This window comes from Lemur catta, chromosome 1 (assembly GCF_020740605.2).
Source record: "Lemur catta isolate mLemCat1 chromosome 1, mLemCat1.pri, whole genome shotgun sequence".
Lineage (NCBI taxonomy): Eukaryota > Metazoa > Chordata > Mammalia > Primates > Lemuridae > Lemur > Lemur catta.
In genome coordinates this window covers 121,967,701-121,988,666 of record NC_059128.1, presented here as the reverse complement: position 1 = coordinate 121,988,666, position 20,966 = coordinate 121,967,701, and the positions used below count along the sequence as shown (strand labels likewise).

Sequence of the window (20,966 nt, the reverse complement as noted above, 5' to 3'; positions counted from 1 at the left end):
AACTAGTGTCTCTATAAGGACAGGGAGATTTAGAGACACAAAGCAGACATACAGAGGAAGAAGACAGTGGTAAGACAGAGGCAGAAATTAGAGTGAAGCAGCTACAAGCCAAAGAGCACCAAGGACTGCCAGCAACCAGAAGCTGGAAGAGGCAAGGAAGGATTCTCCCCTGGAGACTCAGAGGGAGCACAGCTCTGCCAACACTGATTTTGGACTTCTAGACCCCAGACCTGTGAGAGTCTGCTTAAGCCACCCAGTTTGTGGCACTGTGTTACAGCAGCCCTAGGAAACCAACACATTCAACCCGACACTCAAGCACACTAAAGCAAACTGAGATACATCAAAAATGTGTAAGCCCAAAGTTGCAGGACAACATACCAGTTTTCTTCGGCACACAAGTACTGAGCATGTTACTCTACACTGCAGATACAGTAGCAATCTTCCCCCTGAGGACAACATTCTTCTCTGTGGTGCATAGAGCCCGTAAGCCCAAATGGTAAATAAGTTACTGATAAAATTTCAGTAGCTAAACTTCACTTTCTAAACAAACTATTTGACTAAAAAGTTTAACACAGTAATATTATGTCAAAAAATAAAAATAAAAACTTACCTTAAAAACAGAAGATCTAAATATCCAGCATTACATTTAAACCTATAAAAAAAAAAGTTCATTAACTCTAACCAGGATTGCTTAAAGAAGGCTAAGAATATAATGTTGCTTACATTTTTGGAAGCAAAACATTTTTATAACAGCTATAAGGAACACAGGACAGTTTGATACATCATGATTGTGGGCAGCTCCATCCTCCAAACATGTACAAACAAAATCAGCAAAAGCCACAATCAGCAAAAGCCACTGCCGTCTGTGTTACACTGCCCTCTCCTAATTCATGTCTACATTGTTACAACTTCATTCTGCCCCTTATTTTCTTTATTCTGACAGAAATATCTTTTTAACTTCTGATTATATGAGAAACAACTTTTGTGAAATTGTTAAGATGACAGAATTGTTTTTCAAGTTTATGGTGTTGAGCGGGTAAAGAGAATAAAAACATACATTAAAAGTTATTGGGAGGCCAGGCATGTTGTATCCTAGCACTCGGGGAGGCCAAGGCGGGCAGATCATTTGAGCTCAGGAGTTCGAGACCAGCCTGAGCAAGAGCGAGACCCCATCTCTACTAAAAATAGAAAGAAATTATATGGACAACTAAAAATATATACAGAAAAAATTAGCCGGGCATGGTGGCACATGCCTGTAGTCCCAGCTACTCGGGAGGCTAAGGCAGGAGGATTGTTTGAGCCCAGGAATTTGAGGCTGCTGTGAGCTAGGCTGACGCCACGGTACTCCAGCCTGGGCAACAGAGTGAGACTCTGTCTCAAAAAAAAAAAAAAAAAAGTTATTGGGAGTCCTAGCCAGGCACGGTGACTCACATTTGTAATCCTAGTACTTTGGAAGGCCAAGGTGGGAGGATCGACTGAGGCCAGGAGTTCAAGACCAGCCTGAGCAACACAGTGAGACCTCATCTCTACAAAATATAAAAATGAAATTAGCCAGGCATGGTGGCACACACCTATAGTCCCAGAGACTCAGGAGGCTGAGGCAGGAGAATCACTTGAGCCCAGGAGTTTAAGGCTGCACCTGAGTTATGATGATGCCACTGCACTCTAGCTCAGGCAAAAGAGTGAGCCTCTATCTCAAAAAAGAAAAGTTATTGGGAGTCCTAACACATTTCTCCACAGATTATTTTCTAATTTTTAAATAGGAACATATACCTTTACAATGGAGAGATCTGGCACCCGTGAGTTTAACTAAATGATCAAACTTAACAACTAATAAGACAAGTGACAAGAAATGCCCCCTAATGTGATGCAGTAAAACATACACAATGTCACCTACATTGTATTCTTGCCAAAAGTATGTTTCACCTCAAGCAATTATTAGGAAACAATCAAACAAATCCAGAATGTGAGAACCTGAACTCTTCAAAAAAGTCAATGTTAAAAAAAATGAAAAAAGGAAGGGAGATTCTTCTAGATTAAAAAGGACTACTGGCCGGGTGTGGTGGCTCACGCCTGTAATCCTAGCACTCTGGGAGGCCGAGGCGGGTGGATCGCTTGAGGTCAGGAGTTCAAGACCAGCCTGAGCAAGAGCAAGACCCCGTCTCTACTAAAAACAGAAATAAATTATCTGGCCAACTAAAAATATATATAGAAAAAATGAGCTGGGCATGGTGGCGCATGCCTGTAGTCCCAGCTACTTGGGAGGCTGAGCAGGAGGATCACTTAAGCCCAGGAGTTTGAGGTTGCTGTGAGCTAGGCTGACGCCACGGCACTCACTCTAGCCCGGGCAACAAAGGGAGACTCTGTCTCAAAAAAAAAAAAAAAAAAGGGGATTATCGACAAATAACAACCAAATCCACTTGCTGGTCTAGTAAGTACCTAAAACTTATCACATCCAAAAATCTATTTCCTATCTCTACCCTACCCCAGCCCTGCCAAATCTGCTCATCCTGTGGTCTCTCCCATCACAGGAAACAGAAATTCTAACCTTCCGATTATTCAGCCTTTACTTTTGTGCATTACCAGGACATTAGTCACTATGTGCTTTAATCCTTTACCTACATAAATTTTTCACTACAGCTATCCAAAATTTCACACTGAAATACTTATCCTTGGATGATTTATTTCCCCCCCCCCAGGGAAGTAATACAATAACTTAAGAAGTACCTTTGAATATATGGAGATGAGTGAGGGAACATGCAGCTACTTTCCAGCAGGTTACAGGGGCTCAGACATTGGGTGATTGGTTAGACATGTATTCATAGGGATGGAGGAGAGAAGAGTATGAAGAATAACAAGTAAGCTGTATGATTTCAGGCTAGTGGGAGAGGAACTGTGGGCTGGGAAACAGCGGGTTAAAGGCCAATCCACACTGCCAGGCCTCAGGACCACACCTTTCCCAGTGACTGTGAAGATCAGTATGAGGGAGGAGTCAGGGAGACAGATAAGGAAGTCACAAGACATCTATACAGAGAGGGTAGTTAGATACCAAAGCAGATGAAATAAGCAAGCGTGGACACAATGGGCCAAGAGAATAGGAGCCTAGATGGATTTCTAGTTGACGCTGGGGTGAAGGGTGGGGAAAGAAGCTGGGAAGCCCCTAAGAGAAACTCTTAAAATTATGGATGTATAGAAAGTCATGTAGCAAGAATTATGTATTATAACCCAAGGTCTAGGAAAAGTTAGATAAAATAAAAATGAAAGGAAAAGACTTATTATAAATTATGAATTCAAAAAGAATAAAAATATTAGCCCTCTGTTAGATGCATAGTTTGCAGATATTTTCTCCCATTCTGTAGGCTGTCTCTTCACTCTGCTGACTTTCCTTTGCTGCGCAGAAGTGCTTTAGTTTGATACGATCCCATGTGTCAACAGTACACTGAGCTCCACAGAGACAGTAGGGGCACTGGGCAACTCTGCCTGGCTGAGGAAAAATAAGTAAACACTGGCAGAGGAGAGCCTAAAAAGCCAAAAGGCAAAATGGCATCATAGTCTTCTTTGTTGCAAACTTGTTGGGAGGAACACAAGAAGCAGGACCAGATGCTTCATCAACTTCTCCGAGTTTTCAAAGAAGCGCTCAGAGAAGTGAAAGATCATGTCTGCTAAAGAGAAAAGAAAATCTGAAGGCATGGCAAAGACGGACAAAGCTTGCTATGAAAGAGAAGTGCAAAACTTTATATCCCTCCGAAAGGGGAAACAAACAAGAAGTTCAAGGACCCCAATGCACCCAAAAGACCTCCTTCGGCCTTTTTCTTGTTTGTTCTAAGTATTGCTCAAAAATCAAAATAAAACATACTGGCCCATCCACTGGTAATGCTGCAAAGACACCAGGAGAGACTTGGCGTAAGGAAAACCTGATGCAGCAGAAAGTTGTCAAGGCTTAAAAAAGGAAGAAAAAGAAGGAAGATGAGGAAGATGAAGAGAATGAGGAGGAAGAGTAAAAAAAGATGGTGATGACAAATTAAGTAGGTTCTAGGCTGGGCGAGGTGGCTCATGCCTGTAATCCTAGCACTGTGGGAGGCCAAGGCCAGAGGATCATTTGAGGTCAGGAGTTCAAGACCAGCCTGAGCAAGAGCAAGACCTGTTTCTACTAAAAATAGTAAAAATCAGCCGGGCGTGGTGGTGTGTGCCTGTTGTTCCAGCTACTCGGAAGGCCACTTGAGCCTGGAAGTTTGAGGTTGCTATGAGCTAGGCTGATGCCACAGCACTCACTTTAGCCTGGGCAACAAAGCGAGACTGCCTCAAAAAATAATAATAATAATAATAATCCCATTTGTCTATGTTTGCTTTTGTTGCATGTGCTTTTGAGGTCTTATCAAAAAATTCCTTGCCCAGACCAATGTCATGAAGCATTTCCCCTATGTTTTTTCTATAGTAGTTGCATAGTTTTATGTCTTACATTTAATTCTTTAATCCCTTTTGAGTTGGTTTTCCTGTACAGTGAGAGATAACGGTCTAGTTTCATTCTTCTCCATGGGGTTATACATCTGGATAAGGAGTTAACACACAAAAAATGTTAGGAAACCAATAGCAAAAAAAATAAAAAATAGGCAAAAGATCTGAATACATACTTCTCAAAAGAAGACATACAAATGGCCAACAAGTATATGAAAAAATGTTCAATATCACCAATCACCAGGGAAATGAAAACCAAACCCACAATGAAAGATCACCTCACCCCAGTTAGAATGGCTATTATCAAAAAGACAGGAAGTGTTGGTGAGGATGTGGAGAGAGAGGAAACCTTAAATACTGTGGGTGGCAATGTAAATTAGTACAGCCATTATGAGAAACAGTATGGAGGTGCCTCAAAAATTTAAAAATAGAACTACCATATGATCTAGCAATTCCACTACGGGGCATACATCCAAATGAAACCAGTATGTCGAAGACACATTTGCACTCCCATGTTTATTGTAGTACTATTCACAATAGCCAAGATATCAACCTAAGTGTCCATCAAAGGATGAATGGATAAAGAAAATATGGTGTGTATATACACAGTGGAATACTATTCAGTCATTAAAAAGGTGGCAATCCTGCCATTTGCCACAACATGGATGAACCTGGAGGACATTGTGTTAAGCGAAATAAGCCAAGTGCAGAAAGACAAAGGACTCTAAAATAAAGTTGATCTAATAGTACAGAGTATAATGGTGGTTATTGGGGGCTGCAGTAGTTGAGGAGTAAATGAGGAGATGTTGATTAAAGGATATATAATTACAATTACATCAGAGGAATTAATTTCAAGAGATCTATTGTACAGCAAGGTGACTACAGTCAATGACAAATTATTGTATTCTTGAAAACTGTAAAGAGAGTGGATGTTATATGTTCTTACCACAATGGCAACTATGTGAGGTAATTCATCTGTTAATTAGCTAGATTTAACCATTCCACAATGTATATATCCTTCAAAACATTATGTTGCACATGAGAAAAACATACAATATTATCTGTCAGTTTAAAATGAATGTGTCGAGAATGCAAGGACGGAATAATGAAACAATTTACATTTACAAAGTAGAAATTTAAACTTCCTAAAAATGATACAAAAAATAAAGCAGGGTAAATTCCCTAAAAACAGAGAATTAAAATGATTATGGAGTAGCACTAAAAACTTAGATCTAAGTAAAATTATCTACAAATGTGTGAATTATCTATGCCATTTTTATTTAAAAACATAAGCTGTATTAAATAAAAAGTTTATAGTTTTAATTTTGGTTTAACTGTCCCTTCCTCTATTCCCCAAACCTGTGGATTCTTCTCTTTAGAGAAGGATGATTTGCTGTTTATCCTGTTATCCTCTCAAGTTATCTCATTCAACTCCAACGCTCTCCAAGCACAACACCCCTCTAATGAAATACACTGTACACTTAACCACCACATGCCTCCATCCATATTCATCCCATATACTTACAATGGTTTAAATGTAAATTATTTCATTATTCCATCCTGCATTCTCAACTTACAACTACCAGGTACCCAGCCACCAGCACACAGGAGGTTCTGCGTATCTACTACCTGGTACCTCCTGCTGCTGCTCTTAGCAGTCTCAAAAATGCTCATGCGGCTTCTCATGCCTCTTACCAGTCTTCTTCCTCCCTCATGTTTCAACAGTGTACACACACACACACACACACACACACACACATACACACACACACACGCACACACGCCTGCTTACATCTTTTACTTCTCTGCCTCCAAGTCAGATTCAGAACTTTTTATCATGTCATTTTATAATCTAATACCCACCTCCTTTCCATCTGCCAATTTTTAAATTTTCTTTCCCACGTAAACTACTAAGAAGCCTACCACAAATTACACCGCTCAGCAAATGTTATTTTCCTCCCCCAGGACATCTGTTTGAACTGACTAATCTCTCAGTATGATATCCTTACTAAGTATACCAAAAAAAGTAAATAAACAAAATCTTAAATATAGTAAATGTATCCATAATTAATGAGTTTACAATTTAAGTTCAATCCAGATATGTGCAACCTATTTAGCAATTCTAATACCTTGAAATAATATTAATATAGCCTCAAACACAAAATATTAAGCAACTTAAAAATACCACAGTTTACAAATGACATTTGTAGTAAAAAAATTAATTAATTAATTAAAAAACAACTGCACAGTTTAAGCATTGATGCTTGGCATTAAATCCTCCAACTAGTTTTTAAAAGTACTTGTTTAAAATTAATACTTCCTAAACAGGCCCTACTAAAGAAATCAATTAATCTTAATGAGCACAACAAAAAACTAAGAAACAATTCCACTGTAAGTTCCAGAGAAGAAATTATTCCACCAAATAATTCTGTGATTGTACACTTAACAAAAATCATAGGCCACTATTAGGCATTTAAAATTTTTTCCTTAGGCCAGCCGCGGTGGCTCACGCCTATAATCCTAGCACTCTGGGAGGCTGAGTCGAGAGGACTGCTTGAAATCAGGAGTTCAAGATGAAATTGAGCAAGAGCAAGACCCCGTCTCTACTGACAAGAAGAAAAGAAAAAAATTTAAAAAAACAAAATTTTTCCCTGATGCATGATCCCTGTTTTCTAAGAACGAACAGATATAAAATAAAAGATACATATTGTCTGAACTTAAGCAGGCTGCCAAAAGAAGGAAAGAAAAATACAGATGCTCTGGCCACAAACAATGGCAAAATTAGGAACAGCAGAAAGCATATAGGAATTAACTGAGTAACTGGAAAGCAGTAGGGAATACAATCAAGGATAAGGTGATAAAGCAAATTCAAAACCAAGATTTAAATCTGAGACAAAAATTAGGAAATAACAAAGGAAGCATTTGGAGAAGTAAGCAGGTTTTAATAAAAATGACATTTGCATGTGGTATTTTAAAGATTTCTGTCATGAAATGGGACAGACTTACTAACTTTTTCTTGGTTTGTTATAAGAATGTAGAAAGTGCTACAATTCAAAAAGTTAGAAATATGACCTTGGGTTTGGCAATGAGTTTCTGGATACACTACACTATCCATGAGAGAAAAAATTAATCTATATTTTATTAAACTGAAAAATTTGTCCTCCATGAAAAAGACTGTTAAGAGAATCAAAACACAAACTATGATAAGAAAATATTTCTAAAATACATATCTGATTAAGGACTTGTATCCAAAGTATATGAAGAACTATTAGAGCTCAATAATAAAAACCCAATTTAAAAAATGCGCTAAGGAGCCAGGCATGGTAGCTCACACCTATAATCCCAGCACCTTGGGAGGCTGAGGCAGGAGGATCACTTGAGCCCAAGAGATCAAGACCAGCCTAGGAGACATAGCAAGACCCTGTCTCTATTAACTAAAACAAAACAAAAAAGGCCAGGCATGGTGGTTCCTATCTATAATCCTAGCACTCTGGGAGGCCGAGGTGGGAAGATTGCTTGAGGTCAGGAGTTCAAGACCAGTCTGAGCAAGAGTCAGACCTCATCTCTACTAAAAACAGAAAAATTTGCCAGACGTGGTGGCAAGCACCTGTAGTCTCAGCTACTTGGCAGGCTGAGGCAGGAGGATCACCTGAGCCCAGAAGTTCAAGGCTGCAGTGAGCTAAGATTGCGCCACTGCACTCCAGCCTTGAGAGATTATAGGCGTAAGCTACCATGCCTGGCTCCTTAGCGCATTTTTTAAATTGGGTTTTCATTACTGAGCTCTAATAGTTCTTCATATACTTTGGATACAAGTCCTTAATCAGATATGTATTTTGGAAATATTTTCTCATCATAGTTTGTGTAGTCCCAGCTACTTGGGAGGCTGAGGCAGGAGGATCACTTGAGCTTAGGAGTTTCAGGTTGCTGTGAGCTAGGCTGACGCCCGGGCACTCTACTCAGGGCAACAAAGTAAGACTCTGTCTCAAAACAAAAACAAAAACAAAAACAAAAACAAAAACAAAAACAAAAACGAACCAGAGACAACGATTGCCTGGGGTGGAAGCGGGGTTGGGGAGGTCCCATAGATGAAGCACAGGGGATTGTTTTGGGTCAAATGATTTTGTATAGAGTAATACTATAACGGTGGACATTATGCACTTGTCAAAACCCACTGGTCTTTATAACACAAAGCCTGAACTTCAATATGCACAAATTTTTAAAAATCTTTGGGGAGGAAGGGTAATTCCAAGACAGAAAGCATATGTGACAAGAGAGTCTAAAGTATTAAAAATACATACATGAAACAACCTCACTAAATGGAGTCAGAGAAAAAAATGCTGACATGTTACTTTGTAAATAAGTGGAATCTATAAGAATATAGGCAAAAGGAACAGCACAAAAGTATTATGTTCTAGTTTATAAAGTTGTTTCCCTGGGGGTATGAGTTAAAAATTCTGATACTGCTCTACATGTATCCTGGAGCGCAACATTTAAGGAAATGCATGCTGGGAGCCAGGTTTCTCAACGTTGGAGTGGGAATATACAGACAGGCAAGGGGAGGAGGCTAGAATGGTGTGTGTAACAACGGATTAGACTTGGGAGACATTAATATGAACTCATTTTTGTCTTACCACAGATACAGATGGTTATATACAGAAATATTACAGATATGTGCATACACACCGCTTGGTATACAGACACATATTTTCTTGCTGTCAATAAAAATAACACCCTAGCAGCAACAAGCAGACCTAGCACTCAGATTTGGTTTCTAATACATCCTCAAATAAAGGAACCAGGCTCTTTCGAGAAATGGCTGATTCCAGGAAGGGGCAGAAAATATTACCGTAAGACAAGCACAGAACACCTTGTAGTGACATGTTGACTTTCCCCCCACTCTGGATTTAAATGCTTATTACTAAACTACTATATTCTGAAACTGTAACTCAAATTAAAATTGATACCATGCATATCTGGCTGATACTCATATTAACATCTTACATTGTGCTGCCCCATGTTTAAATAATTTAAATCAACTTATATTTCTTTTGTTCTTCACTTTTAAACACTGCATTGATGGCCAAAGTGCCTGTTTTTCTCTTCAAAACATAAAGCACAATTATTTAAGAGGTACTAGTGTTCTCCATTAGGGTTCTCGATTATGAATGGTTGTTTTTAAAGTGATCTCTAACACATGCAGACGCAAATACTGACCCAGGTAGACACACAGGAGGGCAGACAGTGAGGAGCTCGCTATCTTCAAAAATATTTCACAAACTCAGTACTTAAGTAAACAGCCCTGATCAATCCCTTTCAGATCAAAAAACACTAAAGATTAAGCTGGGTTTTAATTCCTTCAGATCTACTTGCACACACTAAGAGAGTGGTAATGTGACAATGTGACATACCAAGAAGATAACCTATAAAAAACTCATGCATGGCTGGATGCGGTGGCTCACTCCTATAATCCTAGCACTCTTGGAGGCTGAGGCGGGCCGATCGTTTGAGCTCAAGAGCTTGAGACCAGCCTGAGCAAGAGCGAGACCCTGCCTCTACTAAAAATAGAAAGAAATTAGCTAGACAACTAAAAATATAGAGGAAATTAGCCAGGCATGGTGGCGCATGCCTGTAGTCCCAGCTACTGGGGAGGCTGAGGCAGGAGGATCGCTTGAGCCCAGGAGTCTGAGGTTGCTGTGAGCTAGACTGACACCACAGCACTCTAGCCTGGGCAACAGAGTGAGACTCTGTCTCCAAAAATATAAGTAAATAAATAAATAAAATAAAAAACTCATTCATAATTAGTAAAAAGTCTAAGGAGCAAAAACAATTTTTTCTTGCGCCAATAGGTTAATGTCCTTTTCCCTTCACACTCTATTATTTCATCAAAAGCTACCTATTAATATATCCAAAATAGCTCTGCATTACTAACCCTTAAAACCATGCTTCTGTGGTGACCATTCTGCTTTTACATTTCTCAGAGTTCTCTTTGCATGCTTTTAAACATACTCCAATCAACAGATTCTTCCTTCTACACCCCTCAATAGCACAAAGTCCCATATTTCAATTTCTTAATAAGAACATTCTAAAATAATCAGTTTTTTAAATACCAAGAAGAAATTAACTTTTTGTTAATTTTGATCTTGCTTTTCATAAGCATAATTTTGATCTTGCTTCTGTGACATCTCATCCAGCCCCTTTTACAGTAACAACACCTTGACTTCCCTTGGGGAAGGCACCCACACCCATGGTTTCAGCCTATGCAGGTACACAAGTCGTTTATTAATAAGAAATCATTACCCTGGTCTTTATGAAAGTTCAATAGAACTTCCAATCCTCTACTAATTTATTCTAGCAGAAAACTTCATTCACTCACAGCTCTACTGCTTCCCTAGGCATCTTTCCCTCACCAACCTATTCAGATATTTTTCTGAAACTATACACATTACCCTCTTAGAAAAAATCTTTTAAATGGTTACTTAGATTCAACTACTTTCAAAGTTCACCAAAATCCCATGCTTTAAAAAAATATAACCCAATAATTAAAATTAAAACCAAAACAAGATATCATTGTATACTAACTACAATAAAGTTATTTAAAAAAAAAAAAAGAGAATACAAAGTAGCAAGGATACCAGCAACTGGAAACATTAGATAGTGCTACTGGGAATGCTAAATGGTACAGTCAGTGCAGTAGTTTCTTATAACTTCCTATAGACCACATTCTGGGCCATAAAACAAGTTTCAACAAATTTAAAAGAACTCAAATCATACAAAGTTCTCTGACCATAATAAAATTAAACTATAAACTCATAAAAAAGACATAGTAAAAACCCCAAAATTATTGTTGGAATCTAAACACCACACTTATATTTAAAAAACACTCAAGAGTTAAAAATGAAATCAAATAAGAAATCTGAACTGAATGAAAATGAAAATATGAAATCTCAAATTTTGTGGAACGCAGCTGAAGTAGTGCTCAGTGAAACTTTATAGCACTGAATGTCAATATCAGAAAAGAAACAAGGTCTCAACTCAGTGGCATAAGCTTCAACTCTAAGAAACTAAAAAGAAAAGTAAATTAAATCCAAAGTTAATAGAAGAAAGGATATGATAAAGATCAGAGCAGAAATCCATAAAATAGAAAACAGAAAGATGTCAGAGGAAATTAATAAAAGCAGAAGCTGGTTCTCCAGGAAGATCAGTAAAACAGCTAATCCTCTAGCCAAACTGATCAGGAACAAAAGAGAAAAGAAATAAATTATCAATATCAAGAAGGGACCAAAGGCACAACTATAGACCCTAAAAACATCAGAACGAAAATGAGAGAATATTGTGAACTTTATGTCAATAAACTGAAAATAAGATAAAATGGACAAATTTCTTAAAAGACACAAATAACCAAAGCTTGCTTACAAAGAAACAGATAACTTGAACACTACCATATCTATTAGAAGAACTGAATTTGTCTTTAAAAGCTTCCCACAGGCCAGACACAGTGGCTTATGTCTGTAATCCTAGCACTCTGGGAGACCAAGGTGGGAGGATCACTTTAGGTCAGGAGTTCAGGACCACCCTGAGCAAGAACGAGACCCCCATCTCTACTATAATAAAAATAGAAAAATTAGCCAAGTGTCCTGTGCACGTCATCCCAGCTACTTAGGAGGCTGAGGCAGGAGGATTGCTTGAGCCCAGGAGTTTGAGGTTGCAGTGAGCTACGATGATGCCACCGCACTCTCTAGCCCAGGGAGACAGAGACTCTGTCTCAAAAAAAAAAAAAAAAAAAAAGGAAAAGAAAAAAAAAGCATCACTGGTGAATTTTATCCAAAATGTAAGGACCTTAATGTTAATTCTGCACAAACCTCTTAAAGAAAACATCCCAACTCATACTATGATGTCAGCATTATCCTCACACCAAAACTAAAGACTTTATTTAAAAAAAAATTTACAAACCAATATCCCTCATGAACACAAATGCAAAAGTTCCTAATTCAACTGTAGCAAACTGAATTCAACAATATTTTTAATTGTAATGTATTATTAATACGACCAAGAGCAGTACAATGTCAAACATTCAAAAATCAATCCTTTCAATAGCAAGAAAATGAACAACCTGATTTTTAAAAAATGACCCAAAGACCTTAACAGACACCTCATCAAAGATGATATACAGATGGCAAGTAAGCACACGAAAAAATACTCCATATCGTATGTCATGAGGGAAGTGCAAACTAAAACAATGAGATACCCCTACACACCTATCAGAAGGCTTAAATCCAGAACACTGACAACACCAAGTGTTTGCGAGGATGTGGAGCAACAGGAACTGCTGCTCACTGCTGATGGGAATGCAAATGCCACCTCAGAAGACATTTCGGCAGTTTCTTAGAAAACTAAACGTACTCTTACCACACTATCCAGAAACTGTGATCACTGATATTTACTCAAAGGAGTTGAAAACTTATGTCCACACAAAAACCTGCACAGGGATGTTTATAGAAGCTTTATTCATAACGGCTAAAACTTGGAAGCAACCCCCAGACGCAGTGCCTCAGGCCTGTAATCCCTTGCGCGGTCAAGGCAGGAGGATTGTTTGAGCCCAGGAAATGAGACCAGCCTGGGCAACAGTGAGACCCTGTCTCTACAAAATAAAAATAAAAATTAGCCAGGTGTGGTGGCGCATGCCTGCCCCAGCTACTTGGGAGGCTGAGACAGGAGGATTGCTTGAGCCCAGAAGTTTGAGGTTGCAGTGAGCTATGATGATGCCACTGCACACCAGCCTGGGAGACAGAGTGAGACCCTGTCTCAAAAAAACAAAACAAATTTGGAATCAACCAAGATGCCCTTCAATAGGTGAATGGATAAACAAACATCCATACAATGGAATGTTATTCAGCCCTAAAGAGAAATGAGGTTCAAGCCACAAAAGATGCGGATGAAATTTTAATGCATGTTACACTAAGAAGCCAATCTGAAAAGCCTACATACTGAAGGACTGCAACTATGTGACATTCTGGAAAACGTAAAACTATGAAGAATGAGTGGATGTCAGCAGTTGGGCAAGAGTGATGACTAGGTGCAGCATAGGATTTTTAGGATGGTTAAAATACTATGATGATACTGTAACAATGGATACAGCTCATTACCCAGTGTCCAACTCATAGAATGTATAGCACCAAGAGTGAATACTAAAGCAAATTATAGACTTTCAATGATAATGATGTGTCAATGTAGGCTCCCCGATTGTTATAAATATACCACTCTGGTGTGGGGTATTGATGATGGAGAAAGCTATACACATGCGGGCAAAAGGGGCATATGGAATACCACTATATCTTCCTCTCAATTTTGTTGTGAACCTAAAACTGCTCAAAAAATACTCTTTAAAAAACATCAATCCATGTAATTCAGCATATTAACAGATTTTTTAAATATCTATGTCATCTCAATAGTCAGAAAAAGCATTTGATAAAGTCCAATATCTATTACTGATAAACATAACTAAGAATTAGACAAAAATTTCCTCAACCTGACAAAGGGCATCAAGAACTAACATCATACTTAGTGGTGAACAACTGAATGCTTTCTCACTAAGACCAGGAAGAAGGGAAGAAGTCAGTTCTCTCCACTTCGTTCCACACTGGACTGGAGATTCTAGCCAGTGCAAGACAACAAAAAAAGGAGAGTGATGTATACAGCATAGAAAATATGTAAAACTTTTTGTGTTCACAGATAACATGATCACTTATGTAGAAAACTATAAAAAAGCTACTAGAACCAATAAGTGAGCTTAGAAAACTGCATTACATATAAGGTAAACATACAAAAATCAAGTGTATTTCTACATACTAGGCACAAGAAGTCAGAAATTGAAATTTTAAAATACGATACACAACAGTATCAAATACAATGGAATAGGACAAAAGACATGCAAGACCTGTAGAGTGAAAATGGCAAAACATTACTGAGAGAAATTTTAAAAGACCTAAATAAATGGGAGGATAATTGTGATCACAGATCAAAACACTCAATATTGCTAAGATGTCAATTCTCCCACAATTCACTTATAAATTCATTGCAATCCAACTCAACATTCCAGAAGACTTTTGTTTAAAGAAACTGAGAGGCTTAGTTTTGAATTCTTTGGGATTAAAAGAAAAAAAAAAAAAAAAGCAAAAAATTTACAAGCTGATTCTAAAATTTACATACAAAACCAAAAGACCTAAAATAACCAAAACAACTTTTTTTTTTTTTTTTAGAGACAAAGTCTTGCTCTGTCACCCCGGCTAGAGTGCTGTGGCATCATCATAGCTCACTGCAGCCTCAAACTCCTAGGCTCCAGTGATCCTCCTGTCTCAGCCTCCCAAGTAGCTGGGAATACAGGCATGTGCCGCTCAAGCCCAGCTAGTATTTCTATGTTTAATAGAGACTGGGTCTTGCTCTTGCTCAGGCTGGTCTCAAACTCCTGACCTCAAGCAATCCCCCCACCTTGGCCTCCCAGAGTGGTAGGATTACAGGCATGAGCCACCGCATTCGACCCCAAACAGCTTTTAAAAACAATAACAAAGTCGGGAGACTTACATTATCTAATACCAAGAATTATTATAAGACTACAGTAATCAAGACAGTGTAGAAACTGGCATACAAATATATACATAGATTAATAAAATAAAATGCAGAGTCCAGAAATAGACCATGCATGTGTGTTCAATTACTTTTCAACAAAGGTGACAAAGCAGTTCAATTGGACAAGGATAATCTTTTCAACAAATTGTAAATGAACAAACGTACAGTCGTTATGTAGAGGGGAAGGGGAACTTCATTACTGCATACCATATAAAAAATTAACTCAAAATGGATCACAGACTTAAATATAAGACCTAAAACTACATAACTTCTTTTAAATAAACATAGGAAAAATATTAGTGGCTACTGATTTAGCAATGATTTCTTTTAGAAGAACACAAGCAAGAAAAAATCAAATTGGAGTTCATCAAAATGAAAAACTTTTGCTCTTCAAAAGACACCATTAAGAAACAGACAAGCCAGAGACTTGGAGAACATATTTGCAAAACATATCTCAACAAAGAACTCGTATCTAGAATATTATATAAAGAACTCTTACAAATCAGTATGACAAATAGCCCAATAAAAACCAGGCAAAAGATTTAAACAGTTTGCTCCGAAGATGATCTACAGATGGTAAATAAACTCATGAAAAGATGCTCAACCTATATAGTCACCAGAGAAATGCAAATTAAAACCAAAGAAATACCATCACACATCTGTTAGAATGGCTAAAACTGATCATACCGGTGTTTTTGAGAATGTGGAGCAACAAAACGCACACACAAAGCTGGTGGGGATGCAGCATAGTACAACCACTTGGAATAACTGTAGCAGATGCTTAAAAATCTAAATACCCATCCACCACACGCTCCAGGGATTTTACACTTAGGTATTTACCCAAGAAAAATGAAGGAATATGTCCACACAAAGCAGCTTTATTTGTAATAACTAGAAACTCAAATCAATCAACAAGTGAATGGATAAATTGTGGTATATCTACACAATGGAATATCACTCAGCAATAAAAAGGAACAAACTACTGATACACAAAACAAACTGGGTGAATCTCAAAGTAATTTTGCTGAGTGAAAAAAATCCAGACAAGAAAGAATACACACTGTATGTGCCCATCTGCATAAAATTCTAATTTATAGTGACAGAAAACAGATCAGTGGCTGCTAAGGAACAAGAGGAATGAATTACAAAGAAGCTCAAGGAAATTCTGGGAGGGGATAAAAGAAATCTTGATAATGGTGATGGTTTCACAGGTATGTACATATGTTAAAATTCTTCAACTTGCACACTTAAAATATGTGCAGCTTGTTAAACAGCAATTATACCTCAATAAAACTGGTTAGCAAAACCCTAATAATGCAAATTAAAACAACCTGGTAACACTACCCACCTACCAGAATGGCTTTTAAAAAATACAAAGACTATTTTGTACACTAAGGACACCAGCAAGTGGAACTCTCATTCACTGCTGCAGGGAACGCAGAATGGTACAGCCACCTCAGATGACAATTTAGTAGTTCCTAATGAAGTTAAACATACACTTACTGTAGGATCAAACAATCCCTCTTCTAAGTATTTACCCAAGAGAAAAGAAAACGTAAGTCCATACAAAGGTCTTACATGAACATTCATAATAATCAGAAATTGAAAACTGCTCAAAAAGGCCTATCAACCAGTGAATGCCTAAACAATTGTGGTAATCTACCTGTAAAAGAGGAACCAATACAAACCTCAAAAGATTCTTGTGAGAATGGAAAGAAAAGATGTAAAGAACTTACATAGTAAATTATAAAGCATGACAGAGTATCACATTAATCATTGCTTACTCAAGAAAGCAAAATTTGTGGTAACAGGAAAATACTCATAAATCATACAATATGTAGCCTGTGTCCAGCATGTTTCACTTAGAATACTGCTTTTGAGAGTCATCCATGTTGTTGTATGTACCTATAGTTCACTTTTTTATTGCTGAGTGTTAGTGTATTTTAATGTGTGTATATTATACCTCAATAAAACCAAATTTTTTTAAACTCAATATTAATATATAGCCAAATGTAGGTCATTTTCAGCCAACTTTTAAAGAGCTATCACTCCTACCCTCATAACGTATTCTAAATACTGCTGTGGTACAGGAAAAGAGCACAGACCTCAGTCAGAGGCCTGAAGTTTAAATCTAGGCTTTGTCATTTATCAGCTCTCAGACCCCTGAGCCCCTTAACTGATCTGTAAAACAAAGGAAACAATGCAAACCTCAAAAAATCATTGAGAATGGAAAGAGAAAAAGAACTTTGTAAATTTAAGACATGATCCAGAGTATCCATATTAAACACTGCTTACTCAAGGAAGCAAAAGTTGTGAGAGTAGAAAAATACAAATGCACTAAGCACTTATAAAACGTCCTGTCTCTGACTCTTGCTAGCTGGGTGACCTAAGACAAGTTATTTAACCTCTCTGAGCCTCAGTTTTTTCCATCTATGAAATGGAGTTTATTAATAATGCATGCCACATATTGGGAGAATTAAATAAGTATGTGTAAAGTACTTGACATAGTGTCTGGCACATGACAAGTGCATAAATTTTAGCTCTTGTTACAAGAATACTAGAATTATTGCCCTGCCAGACCCAATCCTAGCCTCCATCCTGCCCACCCAAACTACAGTAGCATAATCACTGATTCTCAAACTTTCAGTGATCAACGGAATCATCTGAAAAGCTTCTTTTTAATAAACTTTTTATTCTACAAGGGTTTTAGATTTACACAATTACTGCAAAGATAGTACGGAGCGGTCCCATATAGCCTGTACTCAGTTCTCCCTATTAACATCTTACATTACACATTAGTATGGTGCATTTGTCATAGTCAATGAACCAATACTGATACATAATAATGTTCATATCTTATTCAGATTTCCTTAGTTTTCCCCTAATGTCTTTTTTCTGTGCCAGGATCCCATCCAGAAAACAACACATACTTTTTGTAGCCATATCCTGGAGAGCTTTTAAACCACAGATTACTGGGTCCCAGCCCTAGATATTCCAATGACAGTAGGTATGAGGTGGGAGTCCTAAAATTTGTATTTCTAACAAGTTCCCAAGATTTGCTGATGGGGCTAATCTGAAAATACACTTAGAATAGCACAGGTCTCAATTTTAGACTGCACAACTCCTGTTATATACAGTATCCACTAGCCAAATGTGGCTAATGTAAATTAAGATATGCTATAAATGTAAAATACACATGAGAACTCAAAAACTTTGTGCAATATAAAGGCGGTAAAATATCTTACTAATAATTTTCATACTGATTATACATCAAAATGATATTTTGGATATACTGAGTTACAAAATTTATTTTTCACTTGTTTACTTTTTATAATGTGAGTACTAGAAACTTTAAAATTACATTATATTTCCATTGGACAGCAGCAGTCTCCGGTCTGGGCAGAACAGCACCCATACAACCTGAAGTACAGGTGATTCCTATGCTCGTTAAAGTTTGAGAAATACTAGATCAACAGCGGAGGGGGGCTTAGAGATAGTACCATTTGGCAGTTCGGTTCAAATAAAAAACTAATCAATTGCAAAATAAAACTGCAGGATATTCATTAAATCAATGAAGTCAATGAAAGTAACAGAGAAATGGCTGAATCATAGCAAAGCCACTGAGGCACAATCAGACCACGTAGCCAAAGAGAAAAACCACAAGGATGATGGCCAACTTGGTTCCTCAAAAGAGGATGATCTGAAAAGCACAATTCAAAGTACAACATTGCTATGTGGTACCATTATATCTTTCACACCTGATTCACTCTGCAAAACAGTGCATATTTGCAATTATAACAAAAATTGTTAAATAAAAGATAAAAGTTTAATTTCACTTTTCTCTCTCACAATTTACTACAAAAGTGAAATGCCCATTTTCTCACGTAATAGCACTATTTTGATGATTTTACAGATGACCACGATTCAGTTTTATTTTAGTCCATTTAAAAGTTTTATCACCCTTATTATTCTTAATAATGTCAAAGTACTTAAATTTATAAAGTTCACTTTCTATCAGCCTATTTTAAAAAAAGCCACTAAGCAAATACTTCCTAATTAATCAAAGAAAAGCCAAATAATTAACTACAATGATCTGTTTTTCTACAGCATCTATGTATTTTCATTTGCACCTCACAAATGGTGTACTGGTATAAACCTAAAAATAGGTAAAGTGTTGATGATTATATACGAACAAATAATCTATACAGGTGATATTATTTTAAGAATCAATGAATGACCAATCTTTTCCAACTTCTATGGTTGACAAAGTACAAACAGAAATCTAGCAACAAATACGGGGGCGTATACGTACACACACACACACACACACACACACACACACATACAATGTTACACTTTTATTTATTTTTTCCCGACTGGCAAACATCTTCAGAGCAGTCTGGCTCTCCAGGTGGTCTCGCTTTCACTGCCTGCTCTTGGACACCGCTACGGGCTCTCAACACCCCTCCCCCCGCTCTAAAACGTTGCCACGGCAATTTTAAAACAAAGAAAAATACTGCGCCAGGAGCCAGTCCGTCTATTAAGACCAGACCGGTACACAAAGATGACCCGTTTCGCAGCACACCCTCCTAGAGGTCAGGTAAGAAACACTGGATGTGGACAAATAAATACGTCTCTAGGCCACTGTTTCCTGACTTTTAAGTATGAAAGAGGCGTGGCTAGCGACTGGATACTTAACACTTTCACTGCCCCATTCCGAGTATGCATTCGGAACCCGGCCCCACCTGACCTCGCAAGACGCACTCCTGGACGGTCGACGACACCTCCCTCCGTGTCCCCACCGACCGCACAGCCAAGCGCGGTCGGCGTTCAAAGCCTTGCCACACCGGCACCGGGCTGGCCGAGGACTTCCGCTAAGGGCGCACTCCGGACGCTCCGCGCGCCGGCCCTCGCGGGCGTGTGAGGCCGCCGCCACGGTGCAGGGCGTGCCTGCTTCTCCGACGGCGGCCGTGCGGCCAGTACCCCTCACGGGCAGGACGGCCGCCACCCGGGCGCGCTGCTGAGGAGGGCGGTTCGATTCGGGCACTCTGAGGAGACACCCGGAGAAGGGGGGCACGGACGTCCACCCAGCGGGGCGGGCGCCTGCGAAGCCAGCAGGCAGCAGAAGACCCGCGTGCGGTCCGCGGCGCGGGAAGGCCTGGGGCTCGGGGGTCCGCAGCCCGCGCCGGCCTCTCGCGCGTGTCCCGCCGCCTCCCGCCGGGGGCGCTGCCCCGCACAGGAAGTCCGGAAGCCGGCGGCAGAGGAGCCGCAACTTCGGGCCGTTTAAACCCCCTCGCCCGCGTCAGCCAATGGGCGGCAATGGCCGCCCCACGCCCACCCACCCCCACCCCCACCCCCACCCCCAGCCCCAGCCCCGCCGCCCTCGCGGGCGCGGCCGCCCCAAGCGCCTTTGTGCAGCGCCTCGCCCACCTGCCTCCGTCCGCGCCAACCCGCGCCCGCCTCCTCCCCGACCGCGGCGGCTTCGCGGCGGGCAGCTCCCCCTTCGCGTCGCACCGCGGCCGCGCGACGCCAAGGCCGGCCGGGAGAGCGCTCGCAGGGCAGCCGGGCGGCCAGTCGCGCAGGCGAGTCTCCGAGGCAGGGTATGTTCCCGGGCGCGTCGGAGCGCGCCGGCGCGGGGGCGGGGGCCCACGTGATGGACGGGGGCGGGGCGGAGGCTCACGTGATGGCCCGGGGGCTGGGGGCGGGGCCGGGCGCGCGGGGCTCGGGTGACTGCCGGGCGCGGGCGGGGGGCGCGGGCTCCAGGGGGCGGGGCCGGGCTCGGGTGACCGACGGGTGCGGGGGGCGGCGGCGCTTCTTGAACCCGAGCGGGAAGCGTCGGGCAACGCTGGTGGGGAAACCGGGAGGGCGGCGGCGCGGGTGGAGCGCGG

At 39.9% G+C, this 20,966-nt stretch overlaps 1 protein-coding gene across 9 annotated transcripts in view; it reads right to left on the bottom strand.

The window, feature by feature from the left end:
- Positions 1-20,634, bottom strand: part of ARHGAP12 (Rho GTPase activating protein 12) — a 117,790-nt gene extending 97,156 nt beyond the window's left edge. For 8 of the 9 annotated variants that reach the window (XM_045554177.1, XM_045554122.1, XM_045554142.1 and 5 more), the window contains exons 1-2: positions 20,509-20,634; positions 611-652 (exon numbers count right to left, since the gene is read on the bottom strand). The gene's annotated coding sequence lies outside the window, so the exon portion shown is untranslated. Of the gene's footprint in view, positions 1-610; positions 653-4,459; positions 4,485-20,508 lie in introns of those variants that run through there. The other variant, XM_045554131.1, reaches the window with a different exon arrangement.
- Between the last annotated feature and the right edge of the window lie 332 nt (positions 20,635-20,966).